The sequence below is a fragment of the Panthera leo genome, chromosome B2 (assembly GCF_018350215.1).
Source record: "Panthera leo isolate Ple1 chromosome B2, P.leo_Ple1_pat1.1, whole genome shotgun sequence".
Classification (NCBI taxonomy): Eukaryota; Metazoa; Chordata; class Mammalia; order Carnivora; family Felidae; genus Panthera; species Panthera leo.
In genome coordinates this window covers 87,295,377-87,320,240 of record NC_056683.1, presented here as the reverse complement: position 1 = coordinate 87,320,240, position 24,864 = coordinate 87,295,377, and positions in this window count along the sequence as shown.

Genomic DNA, 24,864 nt, shown 5'->3' with positions numbered 1-24,864 from the left:
TCCGGGTCCTCTCCCACATGAGACCTGCCCAAATCTTGCTTATAACACACACCCCAATCCCACATTCTCTTGCAGACGGTTCCCTTAAATACACATTTGGCTGGAGCCCAACCAAAGCAGTCCAAAAGCCTGGAAATGTGCAAGCAGCTTTGACAGAGGCCAGAACCACTCCAAAGTGACTCCTGCCCCAGGGAGAAGGGAAGGTAGCCACAAAGCTCCAGCAGTAGGCTGAAGGCAGACATCTGGTCTGACTATAGGCCCTGCCCACCAATAAAAACTTCTCAGGGGACAAAACATGGAAAATGCCCTACAGTTCAATGCTACTACATCTTGCAAACACCTGTTCTGACTCAATTGTGGCCCAAGGTGGCTCCACACTGGTCCACTAACAAAGCAGGGACAAACCCAACTCACAATAAGAAAAGAAAGCCAATGCAGATGACTTGACTGAAGGCAAAAGTGGCTCAGCCACAACAGTAGGGCACACAAATACACAAAGGTGATAGCTCTGAAGCACCAAGTTCTGCTGAATAGGGAACATTGCATCTCAGGGTACTACCTGACAATTTCTTCAAAAAGCCATCATTTTCAGGAGCAAGAGACAGAGCTGATTTCCTGACACATGAAACAGGCACAGAGAGTTAGACAAAATGAGGAAACAGAGGAATATATTCCAAATGAAAGAACAGGACAAAATCACAGCAAGAGACATAAAAATACTGGAGATAAGTAATATGTCTGATAGAGAATTTAAAGTAATGGTTATAAAGATACTGGATTTGAGAAAAGAATGGAAGACCTCAGTGAGACCATCAACAAAGAGATACAAAATGTAAAAAAGAACCAATTAGAGATGAAGAAACTCAATAACTGAAATTAAAAAATACTAGAAGGAATAAACAGTATACTAGAAGAAGCAGGAAAAGGATTAGTGACCTGAAGGATACAGTAATGTAAAACAATCAATCTGAACAGGAGATAGAAAAAAAATAATAATGAAAAATGAAAATAGACTTAGGGAACTCAGCTATTCCATCAGTTGTAATATCCACATTATAGGGATCTCAGAAGGAAACAAGAGAGCATAGGGGACAGATAATTTATTTGAACAAATAATAGCTGAAAATTCCTGGAAATTGGGGAAGGAAAAAAAATCCAGATCCAGGAGGCACAAAAAAAAAAAAACCCTCTCCATAATCAACCCAAGGAGGCCCACACAAAGACACATAGCAATTAAAATGGCAAAAAAGGAGTAATGAAGACAGAATTTTAAAAGCAGGAGCTGAAAAGAAAACAGGTACATATAAGGAAAACCTCATAAGGCTATCAGCTGACTTTTTAGCAGAAACGTAGCAGGCCAGAAGTCAGTGGCATAATATATTCAGAGTTCTGAGGAGAAAAAAACTTGCAGCCAAGAAAATTCTATCCAGCAAGACTATCATTCAGAATGGAAGGAGAGATAGAGTTTCCCAGACAAACAAAAGTCAAAAGGATTCATGCCCTACATTAAATGTTAAAGGACTTTTTGAGTAGAAAGGAAAGCACATAAGTAGAAGTAAGAAAAGTAGGAAACATAAAAGCAATAAAATTAAGTATAGCTGTAAAAATCAGTCAAGAGATTCACAAAGTAAAAAGATGCCAAATATGACCCATATACCTAAAATGTGGGGAGGGGGAGAGGGTAAAGAATGGGTTCAAACTTTCAAACTTAAGAGACTGCCAACTTAATATAGACTGCCATCTGATAAGGTGTTGCATACAAACCTAATGATAACCACAAATCAAAAACTAGTAACAGATAAGCAAAAAATAAAGAAAAAAAGAATCCAAGTTTATCAGTAAGAACATCAGAAATGGAGAGAGGAGAGCAAGAGAAGAAAGGAACAGAGAAGAATTACAAAAACAACCAGAAAACAAGTAACAAAATGGCAATTAAGTACACACCAATCAATAACTACTTTCAATATAAATGAACTAAACACTCCAATCAGAAAACAGAGAGTGACAGAATGGCTAAAAAAAGCAAGACCCATCTATATGCTGCCTACAAAAGACTCATTTCAGACCTAAAGACACATGCAGATTGAAAATGAAAGGATCATTTACTGTGCAAATGGATATCAAAAGAAAGCCAGGTTAGCAATATTTATATCAGGGAAAATAGACTTTAAATTAAAGACTGTAACAAGACACAGAGAAAGACGCTAGATACATAAGAAGAACAGATCAACCAGAGGATACAACAATTGTAAATATTTATGCACACAACATGGAAGCACCCAAATACACAGAGCAGCTAATAAGAAACATAAAGAAGTAATTGATAGTAATATAATAATACTAGGAGACTTAATTACCTCACTGACATCAATGGATAGATCATCCTAACAGAAAATCAACAAGGAAAGAATGGTTTTGAATGACACACAGGACCAGATGGATCTAACAAATATATTCCGAACATTCCATCTTAAAACAGCAGAATACACATTCTTTCCATGTACACATGGAACATGCTCCAGAGTAGAACACATGTTAGGCCACAAAACAAGTCTCAACAAATTTAAAAAGATTAAAGTCATATAATGTATATCCGACTACAATGCTATGAAACTAGAAATCAACCATAAGAAACAATCTGGAAAGAACACAAATATATGAATGTTAAATAACATGCTACTAAACAATGAATAGGTAAATACAGAAATCAAAGAGAAAATAATATATGTATATACATACCTATATGTACATGTATATGTGTCTACATAAGGTGACAAATGAAAATGAAACACAATGGTCCAAAATGTTTGGAATGTGGCAAAAGCTGTTCTAAGAGGGAAGTGTATAGTAATAAAGGCTTACCTCAAGAAGCAAGAAAAATCTGAAATAAACATCCTAACCTACACCTAATGGAGCTAGAAAAAGAAAAACAAACAAAACCCAAAACGAGTAGATGGAAGGATATAATAAATATTAGAGAAGAAATAAACAATATAAAAATCAAAACCACAATAAAATAGACACATGAAACCAGGAGCTAGTTCTTTGTAAAGATCAACAAAATTGATAAACCTTTCGTCAGGCTCCTAAAGAGAGACAGAGAACAACCAACACCACAGAGATACAAAGGATTATAAGAGATCATAAGAAAAATGATATGCCAACAAACTGGAGAACCTGGAAGAAATGGATACATTCCTAGAAACATATAACCTCCCAAAACTAAATCAGAAAGAAATAGAAAATTAGAACAGATTACCAGTAATGAAATTGAATCAGCAATAAAAAACTCCCAACAAACAAAAGTCCAGGACAAGAGCTTCACACATGAATTCTACCAAATATTTAAAGAAGAGCTAATACCCATTCCACTCAAACTATCCCCCAAAAAAAAAAAGACGAAGGAAAGCTTCCAAATTCATTCTATGAGGCCGGCATTACTGTTACACCAAAACCAGAGACACTACAAAGATAACCACAGGCCAATATCTTTGATGACATAGATGCAAAATCCTCAACAAAATATTAGCAAACTGAATCCAACAATACATTAAAACTATCATTCACCATGATCAAGTGGGATTTAATTCTAGGATGCAAGTATGCTTCCATATTCACAAATCAATCGACATGCTACATCATATTACTAGAGAATGGATAAAAACATATGATCATTTCAATAGATGCAGAAAAAACATTTGACAAAGTACAATATCAATTCATGATAAAAAAAAAAAACTTCAACAAATTAGGTTTAAAGCGAATATATCTCAACATAATGAAGACCATCTATGAAAAACTCACAACTAACATCATACTCAATGGTGAAAACCTGAGAGCTTTCCCCCTAAGTTCAGGAATAAGACAAGAATTCCCACTCTTACCACTTTTATTCAACATAGTACAGGATGTCCTAAGCTCAGCAATCAGACAAGAAAAAAAAAATATCCAAATTGGTAAGGATGAAGTAAAACTTTCAACATTTCCAGATGACATCATATTATATACAGGATACCCTAAAAACTCCACAAAAAATTACTAGACCTGATAAATGAAATCAGTGAGGTCACAGGATACAAATATCAAACACAGAAATACATTGCATTTCTATACACTAATAGTGAGGTAGCAGAAAGAGAAACTAAGAAAACAATTGCACTGGGGCACCTGGATGGCTCAGTTGGTTAAGTGTCTGACTTTGGCTCAAGTCAGATCTTGTGGTTTTTGAGTTCGAGCCCTGCATCAGGCTCTCTGCTGTCAGTGAGAAGCTGCCTCAGATCCTCTGTGCTCCTCACCTTTTCTTAAAAAAAAATAAACATTAAAAATAATCACATTTCCAATTACACCAAAAACAGTAAAATACCTACAAATAAACTTAAACATGGAGATGAAAAACGTGCACTCTGAAAACTAGAAAACATTAATGAAAGGAATTGAAGATGACACAAACAAATGGAACAATAATCCACGCTCAAGGATTCAAACAACAAATACTGTTAAAATGTTCATACTACCCAAAGCAATACAGATTTAATGCAATCTCAATCAAAATTTTTCACAGAAATAGATCAAACAATCCTAAAATTTGTATGGAAAGACAAAAGACCCTGAATAGTCAAGCAATCTTGAAAAAAAATAATAAAACTAGATTTCAAGAAATACTAGAAAGCTTAGTAATCAAAACAGTATGGTACTAGCATGATACTAGACACATAGCTCATTAGCACAGGACAGAAATCCCAGAAATAATGTCAAGATAATATCATCAATTAATCTTTGATAAAGCAGGAAATAATATACAATTGGAAAAGGACAGTCTCTTCAACAAATGGCACTGGGAAAACTGGACAGCTACATGAAAAAGAATGAAACTGGACCACTTTCTTTCACTATACACAACTATAAATTCAAAATGTATTAAGAAACTTAATATGAGACCTGAAACCATAAAAATCCTAGAAAAGAGCATAGGCAGAAATTCCTCTGATATCAACCATAGCAACATTTTTCTAGATATGTGTCTGAGGCAAAGGAAACAAACATACAAACAAAAATACTGGGACTACATCAAAGAAAAAACTTTTGCACAACTAAAGAAACATCAAAAAACAAAAAGACAACCTAAAAATAGGAGAAGATATTTGTAAATGACATATCCAATAAAGTGTTAGTATCCAAAATATATAAAGCACTCATACCATACCAGAAAATCAAATTATACAATTTAAAAAAATAGGCAGAAGACATGAACAGACATTTCTCCAAAGAAGACATATGGATGACCAACAGACACATGAAAAGTCAAGGAAATGCAAATCAAAACCACAATGAGATATCACCTCACACCTGTCAGAACGGCTAAAATAAAAAACACAAGAAATGCGAGGATGTGGAGAAAAAGCTCATGTAGTGTTGGTGGGAATGCAAACTGGTGCAGCCACTATGGAAAGCATTATGTAGGTTCCTCTAAAAATTAAAAACAGAAATACTGTATTACCTAGTAATTCTACTACTAGGTATTTACTCAAAGAATAAGAAAGCACTAATTTGTAAATATATATACACCCCTATCCTTACTGCAGCATTATTTACAATAGCCAAATTATGGAAGCAGTCCAAGTGTCCATATATGGACAATTGGATAAAGAATATGCGAGATAAAGAAGATGATGATATATATATATGTGATACATATATATGACATATATATCATATACACACACATGGAATATTATTCAGCCATAAAAAAGAATGTAATCTTGCCATTTGCAACAACATGGATGGATCTAGAGAATATAATGCTAAGTGAAATAAGTCAGTCAGAAAAAAAATACCACATGATCTCACTCATAAGTGGAATTTGAGAAACAAAATAAATTAATAAAAATAAAGAGAGAGAGACAGAGAGAGAGAAATAAAAAAACAGACTCATAATTATAGAGAACAACCTGATGATTACCAGAAGGGAGGTGAGTTGGGGAATGGGCAAAATAGGCAGAGGGGACTAAGAGTACACTTATCATGATCAGTACTCAGTAATGTATAGAATTGTTGAATCACTATATTTTTCAAGAATTTCAGGGGACTAAAGTATGAGTTGTAGATTTCTACTGAAATGAAATTATTCTCCAAAAATTTTAAATCTGTTTAAAAACAGTTTTAAGAATTCAAAATCTTAAGGAATACTTTGTCCAGAAGCACATCTTCAAAACTGTACTGAACATGAAGATGTCTACAGAAATGCCACAGAATAACTGATAGCAATTTTTTTAAGTTTCTTTTTTTTTAATTTACGTATTTATTTTGAGAGAGAGAGAGGGAGAGTGAGAGAGCAGACAAGGGATGGGAAGAGAAAGAGGGAGAGAGAGAATCCTAAGCAGGCTTCATGCTGTCAGTGCAAAGCCTGATACGGGGCTCGATCTCACAAACTATGAGATCATTACCAGAGCCGAAATCAAGACTCTAATGCTTAGCTAACTGCGCCAAACAGATGTAGCAAAAGAAGTTCTAAGAGGAAAATCCATAGCTATAGAGGCCTACCTCAAGAGTCAAGAAAAATCTCAAATAAACAATCTAACAATCTAAACTAAAAGAACTATAAAAACAACAAACAAAACCCAATGTTAGAAGGAGAGAAATAATAATGATCAGAATGGAAATATATGAGATAGAAACTAAAAAGACAATAGAAAAGATCAATGAATTTATGAGCTGGTTTTTTGAAAAGATAAACAAAATTAACTATTCTTTAGTTAGTCTCACTAAGAATTAAAGAGAGACTTCAAATAAAATCAGATAAAGGAGAAAAAGTTACAACTAATAACAAAGAAATATAAAGAATGATGAGACTACCACAAACAGTTATATGCCAACAAATTGAAAAACTTAGAAGAAATGGATAAATTCCTGGAAACATACAATATTCTAAGAATGAATCATGAAGAAATAGAAAATCTGAATAACCTGATTACTAGTAAGAAGATAGAATTAGTATTCAAAAACCTCCCAGAAAACAAAATTCTAGGACCAAACAACTTCACTGGTGAACTTTAACAAACATTCAAATATTTAATGACTATCCTCAAATGTTTATATACTATTGAAGAGGAGGGAACACTTCCAAACTCATTTATGAGGCAGTACCCTGATACCAAAACCAGATACAGATACCCAAAAAAGGAAAACTACAGGCCAATATGCCTGATGAACATAGATGCAAAAATTCTTTGACAAAATATTAGCAAACTGAATTCAATAATACATGAAAGGGATCATACACCATGATCAAATGGGATTTATTCCAAGGATGCCAGGATGGTACAACATCTGCAAATCACTAAATGTAACATACTACATTATAAAGTAAAAGATAAAAATCATATAATCTCAATAGCTGCAAAATAAATTTGATAAAAGTCAACATCCATTTATGATAAAACTCTCAACAAAGTGGGTAGAGAGGAAATGTACCTCAATATAATAAAGACCATGTATGACAAGCTCATAACTAATATCATCCTCAATAGTGAAAAGCCAAAAATTTTTCTTCCAAGATTGGAAACAAGATAAGCATGGTCACTCTTGCCACTTCAATCCCACATAGTGTTAAAAGTTCTAGCCAGAGTAATTAAATTAGAGAAAAGAAAAAGACATCTATATTGGAAAGAAAGATGTAAAACTGTCACTATTCACAGATGACATTATACGATGTATAGAAAACCCTAAAGAATCCACCAAAACACTGTTAGAATAAACATATTCAGTAAAGTTTCAGGATACAACACCAATTTAACAGCATTTAAATTTGCATCCAAAAGGGGCGCCTGGGTGGCTCAGTTGGTTAAGCATCTGGTTTCGGCTCAGGTCATGATCTCGCGGTCCGTGAGTTCGAGCCCCACGTCGGGCTCAGAGCCTGGAGCCTGTTTCAGATTCTGTGTCTCCTTCTCTCTGTGACCCTCCCCCGTTCATGCTCTCTCTGTCTCAAAAATAAATAAACATTTAAAAATAAATAAATAAATAAAAAATAAATAAGTTTGCATCCAAAAGTATAAAATGCCTAGGAATATATTTGACCAAGAAGGTAAAAGGCCTATACTCTGAAAACTGCAAGATATTGATGAAAGAAACTAAAAAGATACAAATAAATGGAAAAGTGTTCTGTGTCCATGAAATGGGAGAATTAATATTGTTATAATGTCCATATTACCCAAAGCCATCTGTAGATTCAATGCAACCCCTACCAAAATGCCAATGGCACTTCTCAAAGAAATAGAAACAAATAATCCTAAAATTTGTATGAAAGCACAAAAGACTTCAAATAACCATAGCTATCTTGAGAAAGAAAAACAAAGCTGGAGGCATCATACTCTTTGATTACAAACTATACTATAGAACTAGAATATTCAAAACAGTATGATTTTGGCAAAAAACAGACAAATATGTCTTTGGAACAGAATAGAGAGACCAGAAACAAGCCCATGCATATATGGTCAATTAATTTACAACAAAGAAGCCAAGAATATACAAAGCAGAAAAGACAGTGTCTTTAATAAATGGTGCTGGGAAAACTGAAGAGCCACATCCAAAAGAATGGAACTGAATTATTCTCTTCACCATACAGAAAAAAAAAAATAATAATTCCACTGGACTAAAGACTTGAATATAAGACCTAAAATCATAAAACTCCTGGAGGAATACATAGGTTGTAAGCTCTTTGACATCGGTCATGGCAATAGTTTTTTGGATCTGACCAAAAGCAAAGGCAACAAAAAGCAATAATAAACAAGTGGGACCATATGAAACTAAAAGTCTTCTGCACAGCAGATTAATCCATCAACAGAATGAAAAGACGACCTACTGAATGGGAGAAAACATTTGCAAATATATGATTTATATTTGATAAGGGGTTAATAACCAAAACACAAAAAGAACTCATACAACTCAATAGTAAAAAAGCAAACAATCCGATTAAAAGAAGAAAAGGACAGAGGATCTGAATAAACATTTTCCCAAAGAAGACATACAGATGGCCAAGACGCACATGAAAAGATTTCAATACCACTTATCATCAGGGAAATGCAAACCAAAACCATGAGATACAAAATATCACCTCACATCTGTTAGAATGGCTATTATCAAAAAAAGTAACCAAATAAAGGGAAAAAAATAATAAAATAAAAGCAGATAGTAAAGTTAGAAAACAGAAAAAATAGTGGAAATGTTTTTAGTTTAAATAGAAATTAACAAAATAGAGAAATCACTGGCTATTTGAATCATTGAAGGAAGCACAAATACACAAAATAATAAACTACAGAGGAGAAAATAATCATTGAAATAACTTAAAAAATTAATACTTTACTAAGTTACTACTTTGTACAACTCTATGCAAATACACTTGAAAATCTAGATGAATGGATAATTCTATAGGAAAACAATTTACCAAAGTGTGGTAAATTATATATGTGTGTGTGTATATATATATATATATATATATATATATATATATATATGTTTGGAGGGAGAGAGAGAGAGAGAGAGAAATGGATATATATCCTAAAACCAATATATATAATATATATATTTATGGAGGGAGGGGGAGAGAGAGAGAGAGAGAGAGAGAGAGAGAGAGAAATGGATATATATCCTAAAACCAATAGGTAACTTAATTGAATTGATAGGAAACACTAAAGACATTCTCTATCTATGATCAGGACCAAGGCAAAAATGTTCATGATCTCCAATTATAACCTTACATTAATCAATTAAATAAGATAAGAATAAGCAATTAGAAGCATAAGAAAATTAAAACAGCCTATTTGAAGATGACATAATAGTGTACATGTAAACCTCCAGAGAATTCAGTGATTAAACTAAGGCCAAAAAATAAAGAATCATGTATGGTAGAAAGAAAGACAAATAATATATACAAATTGATGTCCCCATACACATAAATTATAAAAAAGTGGAATGGAAGAAAATGCTATTTATGATGGCTACCACAATAAATTAAGTACTAAGGAATAAATTTAACGAGATATGTGAATAACAAATTTGAAAAAAATCTTTAAAATACTCTGAAAGACAGAAAAGTAGACATGAATAAATGGAATACTATTCCTTTTCTTGGAAAGCATGAGTCAACATTATGAAGATGTCAATTTTCAACATGGTAAATATAAACTTAACGTGACTCCACAAAAATAGTAGGAGCCGATAAGTAGATTGCAAAATTTTATAGAAAAAAATTATGGTGAAAAAGCTAGAAAAAATGTTTAAAAGGAGCAAGAGGGCATCGAGCACAACCAAATATTAAGACATAATTAAGACAGGGTATTATGAGAATATGAATGGAACAGAATAGAAAGTACAGAAAGAGACCCAAGTACATATGTAAATTTAATATATAATAGGCTGGCATTTCAAATAACTCAGGAGAATATGTACTTTTAAATAAAAGGTATTAATACAATGGATATCCTTTCAGAAAACACATCTGTATTCCAAATATGTCAGAATAAACTAAAAAACGGGTTATTTAAATATAAAAAGTGAAACTAGGGGCGCCTGGGTGGCTCAGTCGGGTTAAGCATACGACTTTGGCTCAGGTAATGATCTCGTGGTTTGTGGGTTCAAGCCCTGCATCAGGCTCTGCGCTGACAGAACAGAGTTCAGAGCCTGCTTCGGATTCTGTGTCTCCCTGTCTCTACTCATGATCTGTCTCTCTCTCTCTCTCTCTCTCTCTCTCAAAAATAAATAAACATTAAAAAAGAAAATTAAAAAAAAACGTGAAACCAGACACATACTAGAACAGAACATGGACAAAATGGGAAGAAAAAACACCATTAGCAAAATTTTTAAAAATTACAAAATATGAGAAATTATTTGCAGCATATATTGCAGATAAAGGGTATTCCAAAAATATAACAAACTCTATAATTAGAGTACCCAGACAAGAATATATGCTTCATAGGAAAAAAAATTACATAAATGATCTTAGGATCCTTAGGATCCTTAGGATCCTTAATTTATAAAAAATACAGGTTAAAACTTTCCTTATTGACCATTTCCCATTTATCAGATTGACACAAATCCAAAGCTTGATAATAGAGTTTGCTGGTGAGGTTGTGAAGAAACACATTCTCATACATAGTTGGTGAGAACATAAAATTATGTCACCCTGATAAAAGAGAATTTGGCAATAGCTAGCAAAACTAAATATTTCCTTTGACTCAGCAATTCTACTTTTGGGGATTTACATTGAGGACCTATTCTACAAAAACTACATACTACAAAAAACACATATACCATTTATTGGAACATTAATAATAATAATAGTAATAATAATAATAATGGCAGCAAAATATTGAACACAAGGTAGATGCCCTGCAATAGCAGACAATAGATTTTTATAAACTATGGTGTATTCAAATGATGGAGAACCATGTAGCTACACAAAAAGACTGAGATGTTCATAAACTGATAAGGAGTGACTTCCAGGATATATTGTTTAATGAAAAAAAAATTCTTGCTATCTGTTATGTAGGAATGATAAGAAAAGAGAAGATATGCATTTAAGTGGGTTTCTCTGTGTTATGTATTTTATTGCTTATTTTTGCCAAGTTTAAAAAATAAAACAGAAATGAATAAAAATGGTTATCTAAAGATAGTGGGAACAAGGTAAAAGAGAAAAAGAATAAAACCTTTTTGATTCATATACTTGCATACATTATATATAATATTTGATACACTGTAAAATATATAGCATATATTTATAGCATAGTACCTATTAAATAATGAATTAATATGAACATATTGATATATTTATTAAAATATATTAATGGTATATTAATATGTTTTAAATGTGTATGTTTTAATAAACATATACTTTAATCTATGTATAGTACTTAAATATTATATATGAAATATTTAAAATACACTGCATATTATTTAATGTGTGATCCCTATAAATTCTTTATATAATCAAAAAATTAAAGTAAGCCAAGAATATAAAAACATTACAATTGAATACAAATGGAAACAAATGAATTTAACCATATATCAGAATTATAACTCAAATGCACATGCATGCACACGCACACACACACACACACACACACACACACAAATCTAAGTAACTTTTGAATATAGTATTATGACTATAAACCCCTATTGGGATATATTTTAAAGACAAAAGGATTTTTTTTATTTGAATGTTACTTAGCAAGTTTGCTGTTGATATAGTGGTATTAGCGTAGCAATTCTAAAAACATCTTATGAAAACATCTTATGAAAACATACTGATGTGCTTAGGAGTGGGAAACATAAGATTCATACATGGACTGAGAAAAGAGTGAAGAACTCTGCAATGTAGCTATCAGAATAAAAAATATACATGTATTTACATGTACATATACATATATGTGTACACATTTTTTTTCTAGCCTACACCCTGGAAGTGTGTAGAAATGATATGCACCCCGTGGGCCCAGATGCTGGTTTCTTTTTAATGTTTATTTATTTTTGAAAAAGAGAGAGAGACAGAGTGTGAGCAGAGAAGAGGCAGAGAGAGACGGAGACACAGAATCTGAAGTAGGCTCCAGGCTCTGAGCTGTCTGCACAGAGCCCAACACGCACTCGAACTCATGAACAGTGAGATCATGACCTGAGCCACCGAGGCGCCCCATGCTGGTTTCTAAATTCAATTCCCCACTAAAAGGAACTAAGAACCTTTGGAGAAATGGTTGCTTCTAGGAGCTGGGCATGGAAAATATAAGGTGAACTTGTAATATCTTGCTGAGACAGAAAGCAAGGAAGTAAAACAAGAGGTAGAGAAGAAGAGAACGTTCTTTCTTAAAGGGGTCTATTAATAAATGTAAAATGTCTGACATAAATAGAAAATCATCCTTTTGCAAGCACTAATGTAATAACTGATTCAAGACAGATCAGCATGAGTGCTAGAAATATTGAATGAAATTTTGAGTACAGGATATTCATATAATCTTAAAGTGTCACCCACGGTTACCTATCAATTGCAAGAGAACAGGATACCTTTACAGTGGAAGAATCTCAGAGATGCCACCTTAATCAAATAATTAAAGTTAGCATCAGCAATAAAGGGAAAAGTCAGTATTATATGTCTCCTGATTTAATACAGTGAGAAAGACACAAGATCATCTGTATAGTGCTCTTGACAATAATATCTAACTTGATTCCAGTAATATAGAAATAATCAGTAGGAAATTATACAAAACAACAGGCCTGGACTTTTTTTAAAAAAGTCCCAGAGTAATGAAAAATAAGAGAGGGATTGTTCTAAATTAAAAGAAATTAAGACAACTGAGTGTATTGAATAATCTCTGATTAAATCATGAGTTTTATCAAACTATTGAAAATGAAATTTAAAAACTGAATGATGAGCTTATCAAAAATAAAATAACTATAAGGGATACTAAATGGATAACTGGGAAATTTTTAATATGGGCTGATATCAGGTAATATTTTTGCATTGATATTCTATATTTTGGATGTGACAATAGCATTAAGGTAATGAAAAAGAATGTCCTTGTGAGGAGATATATGTTGAAGCATTTAGGGGTGAATTATGTATCTGCAACTGATTTTCAAATGGCTCAAAAATATATATCTATATATATGAAAGAGAGACTACAAAAGCAGTAACCTTGTTAACCACTAGTGAATCTAGATAAAAAGCATGTAAGTGTTCATTACATTATGTTTTCAGTTTATCCGTAAGTTTAAATTTTTTCAAAATAAAAAGCTAGAAAAAATTTAAAACATTTGGCATTAATAAACTAAAAAAGTCATTAACTTGGAAAGGTTTAGAAATGATTTTAAGCTGCACAAAACTATCCAAGGTATCATAATATAATCACAGTCAGAAAATTTAACAGGGTCTTAGCACCTAAATAAGAACTATGAACAGGGAAGCATGTGCCATTTGGTTAGCACATCATTACCTTTATATTAAAAAGATATCATATGATTTCACTCATGTGGAATTTGAGAACTCAACAGCTGAACATAGGGGAAGGGAAGGAAAAATAAGATAAAAACAGAGGAGGCAAATCATAAAAGTCTCTGAGGGTTGCTGGAGGGGAGTTAGGTGGGGGGATGGGTTAAATGGGTGATGGGCATTAAGTAGGACAGTTTGTGGGATGAGCACTGGGTATCAAATGTAAGAGGTGAATCACTGGGTTCTACTCCTGAAGCCAAGACTATGCGGTATGTTAGCTAACTCGAATTTAAATTAAAAAATATATATTCCTCTCAAAAGTAGAAATACAATTTTCTCATATATTGTCCTCATCCACCAAATACATGTAGTAATTCAAAAGAATGTTCACTCTTTAGTTAACTGTAGGAGTGTACTGTAGATTTTGAAGTAAAGAGAAGCTGGGCTGAGGTCTTAAATTTAATAGTAGCAAAATCACTAATTAACTTCCACCTTGGCATCAGGGAGCCCTGGCTTCAAATCCACACCTATTACTCACTAGACTTGGAGTCACCATCTAAGTTGTTCAGATTGCATATTTCTTATCTGTAAATGTGAATATGAACACCAAGTTCGTTCCTGGCTCTGAAAAATTATAGGCTAAATAATAGATATATAATAGCACAATGTCTGGCCAAATTAGGGGCTCTATAAATGTTAGTTGAATCTGAATCTGGTATTGTCTAACAAAATCAATGGTGTAACTTATTTTTGACACTTGAACTTGGTTCTTTCTATATTAATATAGTCATTGGTGCTATCTCCGAGAGAGAATACATTGAATTTCATGAGTATGTACTCCCCAGCAGAGATATATCTTCAATTAAAATTTGTATAAAATGACAGTTCTGAAAAAGGCACAAGGCCATATGTAAACTAACAAGAAATTCTTATCCATAATTGATCCACAAACAGGCTTTTAATTAATGCATTTTTCTAATAGCTATTCAGCTGTGACATCGGCACAATTGAAATTAAAACGTTTTAAAATATTGTTATCCCCATTATATAAATATACCTAGAAAAATAATTTTACCTTTTATAAGTTTTCCTCTTGTGATTACCCTTTTTTTACAGAAATTTGCCCAAACTATCAGAATAGAGTTATCTAATATATGAATGAAGGAGGTGGTAATCTATCTAACATATTTTGAGAAATGTCATGGCAGAAAGATCCTCAGACCCCTTCACCTAAAGATAACAAAAAGGCGGTACAGTGGATAACTCTGCAAAAAAAAATGAAGAGTTGAAAAGTCCCTCCCACTCACAAAAATATTTTAATTATTGGCATCTTTTCAAAATATGCTCCTGTGGGAACAGGTGTATAAAAAGAACAGTGAGTATGAGAAGAAGGCAAATCTTCGAATTCACTATTTACCCAGAGGCTAAACCACATCACATAAATAGTAGATTACACAGACAAAAAGAGCACCTTGAGTGGCTGAGCTGTAGAGAAGACCTGTTCTCCCACCTACTCATATTAAATGCACACCAGTCCCTGTTTGTGTAACCACTGATTTGTGTGGACATGTGGTTTTATAAATGAGGAAGAATAGAAACATTTATATGGGTCTAGAAGCTACCAACTCAGGTGAGCTAAGAATAATGGAGGACATGGCATCCATTTCCTGTCTGACCCATCCAAGTGTGAGCCCTTGATTCCAGAGGTTCCAGAGGTAAAGGCAAGAAGGTGACAGAACTGTCTTATGAGATATTTACTGTGATTCTTAGAGGGCTTATAAGACAGAGGCTGCTGCAATGTCTTCATGAGAGTCTTTGTGTAATTCTTGACGCAAGTGAAATTGTTTCCCTCCACTCTGCATTTCCGTGGCATTCTGAGGGCTGGTAGCTCTGTGGGCAGCCACATCTAAAGAAGACAGGCAGGCAGCTGTCAGCCTAGGCAGGAGGTGCAGCTCTGTGAAGCAGTTCTGTGGGTGGAGCCTCCAGAGTAGACAACAGCATGGGAGAGAAAGAATATTTGGTCACATGGGAAAACATGGGATTGTGAGCACATATGAGGCCTCTGTACCATTAATTTATATCACATGCTGCTGTGGGGTCAGTCTTCCTCAAAGAATCCTTTCATCCTTTAAAACAAATGTTTTTTAGATATTTCTATACTATAAGATAAAGAAAACATTTAATCACCACCTTCCAAAAATCAGGCCTCAACTAATTTCCATTAATTTTCTAGAAGACTTAGAAGACTCTCTGCTATAATTAGTGTTCCCCAAATATGTTTGCTACTCTCTCTCCTCCCAGTCCCTCACCTTTGATTAAAATACATCATTTCCTGGATGTGGTGTATTGCCTCCCACATTCCCCTCCTGCCCTCCTAAATACAAACCAGGTCAAGTACCATCAGCTCCATAAACCCTTCATAGCCTTCAACAAACCAAGCAGTGGATCCACTGCTTTTCCAAAAATATGGCATCAATTGTCCATATTCAGATATTATGCATTGAGAACTGGAAAAAAATAGTTGAGACTTCATCAACTATTGTTTGGGAACATCTTTTCTTCTGCTGCTCATTTTATATTTGGCATTTGTACTTTAGTTTGGCTTTCTCATTTAGAAAATAAGTTTCCTGATGATAGGGCCTGTGTTATTTTATTTTCATCTTTTCATCTTCCACAGTGCTTAGCATAGAGGTTCTCTAAATATTTTTGGTGCATAGATTAATTCATTTATTCAGCATGGTATGGAGGGAAAAAATAGAATATTTGGGGTGACAACTGCACTACATTTTGAGATGTTACTCTATTCTGCCCAGAAAATCTCTTCCTTTTTAATCTTATATTTCTAGTAATCAAGGTAAAGTCAAATTAGCAGGTCATAGTCTGCGAGCATTTAAAATTCCCCACCCCACGAGGAAAATTATCAAAGAGATAAAATGATCATGGACACCTCTTCTACCTCAGGTTTACCAAGACTGAATACATGGCAGGCTATACGTAAAGTAAAATCTATCTAAACGAAGCACCATCGTCTTCTTTTTATTACCCATTATGAATAACGTTTAAAGAGATTTAATAATATAGATTTGCCAGGAAACTTAAGCTCTAAATAAGTTCTTTATATTTCTCTTTAAAATGTATTTTTATGTGCTAAAATAAAGACTCTTCTCTCCAAGTTTGTCATTGATTAGTCAACCGCACTGGCAGAAAGAACTAAATGTTTTGCTTGGTCTTCCGCCTCCTCATTCACAAAGAATCAAAATTATAGTTATCGCGTTAAAACAATCAGCTGCTTAAAACTCCCATTTATGTGAGGCAGTCAAAGATTATTGAGAACTGATGGTTATTAAACATGAAATTATAGGATTTTTGTTTGATTTTAATAGTCTCTCATGTGCATCAAAAAGAGTTGCTTCCTCTTATTGTATGAAACTTGCCTCTTTCATTGTTTTACTAATACATTAATGTTATAAATACTTATGTCATACAATGTACAATAGGAAAAAGTCTCTTTGTTTATCATTAGCATGAGAAATCAGCCCTATGTGCAATTCAACACATTTCAAGACAAAAAGAAACCACCGATCTCCAACCTCCAGTGCAAGAGAAACTAAGCAGAAAGAGTTGCCTCCTATGTTTTTTAAAACAATATATAAAACTAGATGGATGGGGAGGGAAAGCAAAGAGTTGATTCGCGTGACCAGGGTGAAAAGAAAAACAAACATTATAGTTGCAAAAACATATATTCCATAACAAGTTCTTAAGACTCCCAGGTGCAACATCAGCATCGCTCGAGTCTCGATTTTTATTGTAATCTTGTGGCTTTTTATTTGTAACTTATATGAAAAGAATCATATTGATTGGGGCAGATTTAACTCAGTAAAACCTATTCTACTGAGATTGTCTGTGCTAGGTGATTTTATCAAGTTCTCTTTTGGTTTCATTTTCTTCCTCATCCCTATTCCCAGGGGAGGCTGCAGCCCAGCTTGCAGAGCAAATTGCCCTAAATTGAGTTCTTTCTCTGGCATAGACAGGGCTGCCTTTGGCTCCTCGGCTTGAAAACTTTATGCATTCTTTTTTCCTTCTTCCTTAACAATCGCCTTCCCTTTTTCCAATTAAAATGGAGAAGTTTGCACCGGTACCTGCTCCCAATTAAATGAATACTGCATTACCAGCCGCACTCCCGGATCTTCTTTACCCTCCCTTCATTAGCCTTATTCCTCTGAGGCTGCCTGGCTGTCTGCCAGGGACTTATGGCAAGAATTCAAAATCTTGCACACTTTATCCCCTCCAAATCATTCTTGAATATAAGCAGTCTGCTCCTTAGGCCCAGCATGAGAAATCCAAGAACGTGTTCAAAATGGATAGGGGGTGGGGAGGGAGAGGAGAGAAAAATGATTTATTTAAAAGGCAAAAAGCCTATGCAAAGAAAGACAAGCTAAGAGAGGTTAAGCTTCCCAGTTAATTGACCTTAGTTTCTTTTTTAAAAGCCTGAACAGGAAGAACAACAAATGACAGTTCGATGGCCTTGCTTTATTTCTGAGCGCCTTCGTGCCTACAGGAAGTACATCATCATCTTCACACCTCAGGCATGCAGACTCCCCAACGCTCAGATTATGCACCATGACCGAAAAAGCCAACCTCGGAAGCTTAGGCAACTGCTTTTTCATAAAGATCAACGTGGAATTTTCCAACAAATGTGAGCGCTGTGGGGCCATTGCATCAGCCATCCTCAACTGACACTCAGAATCAGTAAGTGTGCATCAAGCTGTCATCAATGATGACCCAGGTGTCAGGCCACAGAAACAAACAGGCATTCTGTTTGTTTCCACTGCTTTCAGAACTGTGGAAATTCTATTTATGGAGTCTTTGAAGACATTTTAGCAGAATATGTGATCAAACCCAAGTTCTTGTACAGACTGTCTGTGTGGCCTTGGGCAAGTTAATTAACTTCTCTGAGTCTCATGGTCCTCATTTCTAAAATAGGGACAATAACTATCTAGCACCAAATGCTAGATAAGGTAAGGGGAACATGTAAATTACTTAGCCCAATTCCTGTGCATGGTACACAGCTAGTGTAAACTCTTATTATCGTCACTACTAGTGTTGATATTAAGCAAAAATATACCATATTATCCAACAGAACTTTTGGAGCCTTTCCCAGAACATGGCAAGGGCTAGGGACAACTGGTAGATGATTTTTAATTTTACAAAATGAAATTAATGTGCTATTGGACTCTCCAAAGCTGACCCTTGTTTGGCACAGACCCCAGCACAGCTATGACCTACACTAAGGTCATTATTAGAAAACCTATCACTTAGTGGTAATTATAAGTCATCAAATTCTTTAAGCACCTTAGAAAATATATAGTCATTGTTGACTTTTTCTAAGGACAATACATGATTGCATACTTTAAAACATTCATCCCAAAGTCAATTTGATTCAGTTCGGAGAATTAACAGAATTTAATTTATCTCTTAGTGAGAAACTTTCAAGGCATGCCATAGTGCCACGGTTTACCACTTTAAAGCAAGAAGAGCCATAATTACTAAATATTTTGAGTGATTATATTGATGAAAAGACAAAAATAAACTGTACATTTATGAAAGGGGATAAATATCATAATCACATTTGTGCTGACCATTTTTATCTCCCAGAACAGACACAACTCTTTTCTCTACACAAGCTGCAAGATTATTGCCTGATTTGTAAGAAATACACTGTGTTGTCTGAGAAACCCAAGGCAGCAGATATATTCTCACTACAGGAAGGTACTCTGTAAGTACCTTTTTTTTTTTGATTCATCAAATCCAAGTCCAATTTCCCACAGCACTTTGTACAATTATAGGAATGCAAACATTGGAATAAGAGAACTGGAATTATATTCAAGCCTCACCTTTTTCTTGCTGTATGCAACCTCTAGAAAGTTACTTTAGCTTCTCAGACCCTCAGTTCCTCAAATATAAAATAGAGCTAAATAGCTGTAATGTGAAGTCATTGTAAGAATTATATTTGAAATGTTTAACTTGAGCCATAAAAAGCTCTCTACTTTTACCATCATCATTATCACTATGATTATTGTCAAGTTTTTTACTTTTTAAAGCTTAGTTCTTACAATAGGGAAAGAACCTGAAATATTAAGTAAGAGATTTTTAAGTATGTCATCAAATGCTACTGGAACTGCATTGAACCCAATAGTGGTAACACACACTCACTGGTTTAGATCAAGCATATTTGAGGGGAACTAAATTGGTATGGGTTTTAGAGATACAGTTTTAAGGCATGAATTGTGAGTCTACTACATCCAGAAATTATCTAAACTGTTTAACAAAAAGACATAATCACATGTACTAGAATGTAAGATATAAAAAAGGTTACATAGCAATGGCAGTCAGGACTTAAGCTCAGGTTGGCCAATTTGAGGTAAAGGTCTCCCGGGTGATATTTATACTCATAATTCAGAGAAGTCATATTACCCGGTTACATGAAGGGAAAAAAAATTCAATAAGAGAGTATGGCATTTTCCAATGTTGTACTATCACAGGCATTTTTAAATTACAAAATTAATTTTAAAGAAAAATTTATTCTAAACCTGAAGTATCACAGGTATATTCCCTGAAACCAGCCCCCTTGTTATCGGCTCCTGTCTTGGTTCATGGCACTATCATCCACCCACATCAGAAATTTGAGAGCCATACTGGTATTTTTCCCTTCAATAAGTTACTTGTACTAACAATTATATTTCCATAACATTGACCAAAGCTGAATCTTCCCTTCAGTCTTTGATCATACTACCTTAACTCAGACCCTCACTGGCTCAGGCCTGAACTCCCAACTAGTCTCCTTTACCATAGCTTTCCTACTCATTCCTCACTCCACATTCTACTCTCTGTTCTTTCCCATTCTCATCAAAATGACCTTCCTAAATGGTCGGGTTGTGCTACTCCCCAACTTGAAACTTTCAATCTCATGTCAGACTCACCTCGGCCATCCTCCTATATGCCTGTCTCTCTGCACTCATCCTCAATCAAAGCCCACTCTCATTCCCCATGTCTTCTGTGTGTCAGCCATTTTTTTCTTCATCTTTGCCCGTTGTTCTTTATACCATTCTTCTAGTCTGCAATGCCATTCTCTTTCCCACTCAGTCCAAATATTCCTTTAATGCTTGAAAATGAACTAATGTAAGTTTTATAAAGACCTATTAGATAAAGGTTGTCTCAGTTACTGAGACAAGTATGTTAAAATCTCTTTAGATTGTGGCTTTGTTGATCTTCCATGCAGTTCTATCCATTTATGCTTTACATATTTTTATATAATATTATTATGTATACATAATTTCTATATATATAAGCATATATATATTTATATGTTCCATTTAACTTTATATTACTTTAAAGTCTATTTTGTATAATAATGGTACAGTTACAGCAGGTTTCTTCTGGTTAACATTTGGGATAATTTTTCCATCCATTTACTTTGATCTTTGCTGTGTCTTTATGTTTTAAGTATGAATCTTTAGGTTGCATACAACTGGGATTTAAAAAATCCAGTCTGACCATTTCTGTCTTTTAATTGCAGAGTTCACTCTGTTTTCATTAATTGGGATTACTGGCCTATTTGAATTTATTTCACTTAATTCATGCACTTGAGACTGACCTATTTGATTTTCTTTTCTGTTTCTCTGTGTCCTTAATTCCTACCAGAATGATTTCCTAAGCAACTATAATATTACAAGCATTATTCTGGGCATTGGAGATCAGAGCTAAAGGGCATAGACAAAACCTTTCTCTCAAGGAAATTACATTCTAGTAGGAGAATACAGACAATGGATAAGTAAATAATTGAATAGTAATTTAAATAGATGTTAATGAAGATACAAAAAAATCATGTTCTATGCTTATTGTCCTTAATCTTTTCAGAAAATCAGTTTTTCTACCCAGTCTACAAAAGTAGCTTTGTGGGTCTCTCCTTCTATTTCTCCTCTTCTGATACATCTGCTTCACTAATATTCTTATAATTCAAATATTACAAGCTTAAAACCTTCAGTGTCTCCCTGTTGACTACTTCACTGAGCAAAAATACCTTAGCCTGACATTCAAAGTCCTCTACAAAATGACTTAGCCTATGTTTTCCAGCTCTTTCTTCTATATATCCTTATATCCACTATTCTACTCTCCAGCCAAATGAACTAGTTAATTCCTATTACCAAACACATCTAGTTATTTTTTGTCTTGCCTCTTACTCCTCTTTCTCATCCTTTCCATTGGATTAACTCTCCTTTCCACTATCTTTCAAAGCATAATTTGAAATATTACTGACCCCCAAAACACCCTTCATGATTCCATGATTCCATATATTTGTGAGTTCTTTCTCTTCTGAATTCCATAGCACTTACTATTTTTCGCCTTTTTATAAGGTACCATCCTATTTTTTTCCACTTATTGTAGTGTAAACTTGTTAATGGCAGGACTTTTTCTTACTCATTTTGACTTTTAAACAGTACTCAGTACAATGTCCTGAAAATAACACATGAGCAGTAAATATTCTTTTTTTTTCTTTCAGGGTTTAATTTAAATTCTAGCTAGTTAACATATGGTGTAATATTAGTTTCAGAAGTAGAATTTAGTGATTCATTGCTTACATACAACAACCAATGCTCATCACAAATGCCCTCCTTAATGCCCATCACCTATTTAACCAATTGCACTACCATGTATTTACCCAAAGAATACAAAAATACTGATTCAAAGAGGCACATGAACCCCAATGTTTATAGCAGCATTATTAACAATAGCAATATTATGGAAAGAGCCCAAATGTCCACTGACTGATAAATGGATAAAGAAGTTGTGGTATATATATACGATGGAATATTACTCAGCCATAAAATAGCAGTAAATAACTCTTGAATTAAATTAACAAATATGTCTAAGCCTGGCCACTACCTTATACTATCCATCTTTATCCTATCAGGTAAAAATGTCAATAAATGCCCAAAATATAAAAAAATATGTTGCCTCATCCTGGAGAAAATTTTTTTTGAAAAGTAAAACACCTCAAATGATTCAAAAGCTCTGGTTAAATTGTAAAAACTAAGTAGGCAATAGAAATATAGTGAAATATATCTATATTTACTTATAGTTCAAGTAATGAGCAAAAGTACATCTTGCTTGCTGGGAGTGGGGGAGGTAGGAAGAAGAGAAGAAGAAAAGACTGGGGAGTAATTACTTCAGATATGACATATTAAAAGTTCCTTGAAAATGTGGACACATTATTAATACATTCATGCAACATTTTTCAAGAAAACATGTATGGAGTACCTACTACATGCAAAGCAAACACTGTGCTAAGCTCAGGGAGTACAAAGATGAATAAGGCTTAATATTTGCCTTTAAGTAGCTGGAGCTTAGTGAAAATAAAAAAAAGATAAACAGAGGAAAAGGTAGTATCACAAAAGAAGGATCTACAAAGTAAAACTGGAGAACTCAGGCAGGAGGCTGTGTAAAGGTTTCAGGTGAATTAGCTATTCTACTGAGAAAACAGCATGACAGCTGGAAAAGGCAGGCCTTTATGCTTTCATAATATTTATGCCCTCTCCTAACTTGCAGGTATTATAGTGATAAACTGATAATATTTTAAATAGCATTAATGTCACACTATAGAGGTATCACTATCTTTTGCATGTAAGATACCTTACAAACTTCTGATTAAGCATGACGGTGGATGCATGCATTTACTTATTCCTTATCCTTACAAAACCACACTAAACTGAATGTGAGAGAATTTTAAAACTTATAAATCTAAAGATGAAAAATAGGAGAGAACATACCAGATAAGCAATATCAAAAACATTTCTGAAATGTTGGAAGACAGATGGATGAACAGTGACTGTTACCAAACCAGATAAAGCTGAAACCTCATTTTAAATTGAAGCCAGTATGAAGCTGGCAATTCTACCAAAAAGCCCAGAAACTCTCAAGACACTAGGTGTCTCTGAAGGTATACATATGTATATATGGTATATATACTCCGAAGGTATGTGTATGTGTGAATATGTGTGTGTGTGTGTGTGTGTGTATACATTTATATATGCACCATATACATTATATGCATACATATAATGGGGAAAGAGTGTATGAATGAAACAAGAGGACTACTTGAAAGACGACTACTACCTAAGACATAAGTAGATGCTCGATCCCTTTCCTTACCCCAACAGACGATCAGAGGTTTATACTGTAGAGATTTGTATAGTGAATGACAGGGTAAGATGTTTTATTGAGTAACAGGGGATGAAGTGCAAAACCTTGCATTTAACAAGGAGAACTGCAGGTCATTTTCTGGCTGTGTCCAGAACATGGACCACTAGGCTTTCACTCCCCAAGCATAAAATTGGAGAAGTCCTCTCTAGACAAACTATAAGGTCCAGAGAAAACACATAAACCACGAGATGTAGGGGCTCCAAATTAAAAAGCTATGTTACCACCTTATTACATGGTAGTAAACCTTACCAATTAATGCATTTCCATTATAAATAGGCTTTCCAAATGAGTATGAGGTCCTTACTCTCAAATATAGAGACACAGCCAAGGATCACCAAACACATGGAGAAATCTTCTAGCATGAAAGAGAAAAAAAAAACAGATTATGGAATATGAATGGGGTCAGGTTTCTGGACAGAAATATGAAAACTAAAAGATAATTAAGGAAAGTTTACAAGGTTTTGATGGATCTCATGTATTAACATGGAAAGGGGTGATAGTTGAAGAATAAACACACAGATTATTAAAGGGAAAAGATATGGAAATATGAAAATTCAAAGAAGTGATTCAGTGTGTTCACCGGCTGATCCAAAAGCAAATTCCATCACTTTTCAGTGTTGAAGGCATGGTTG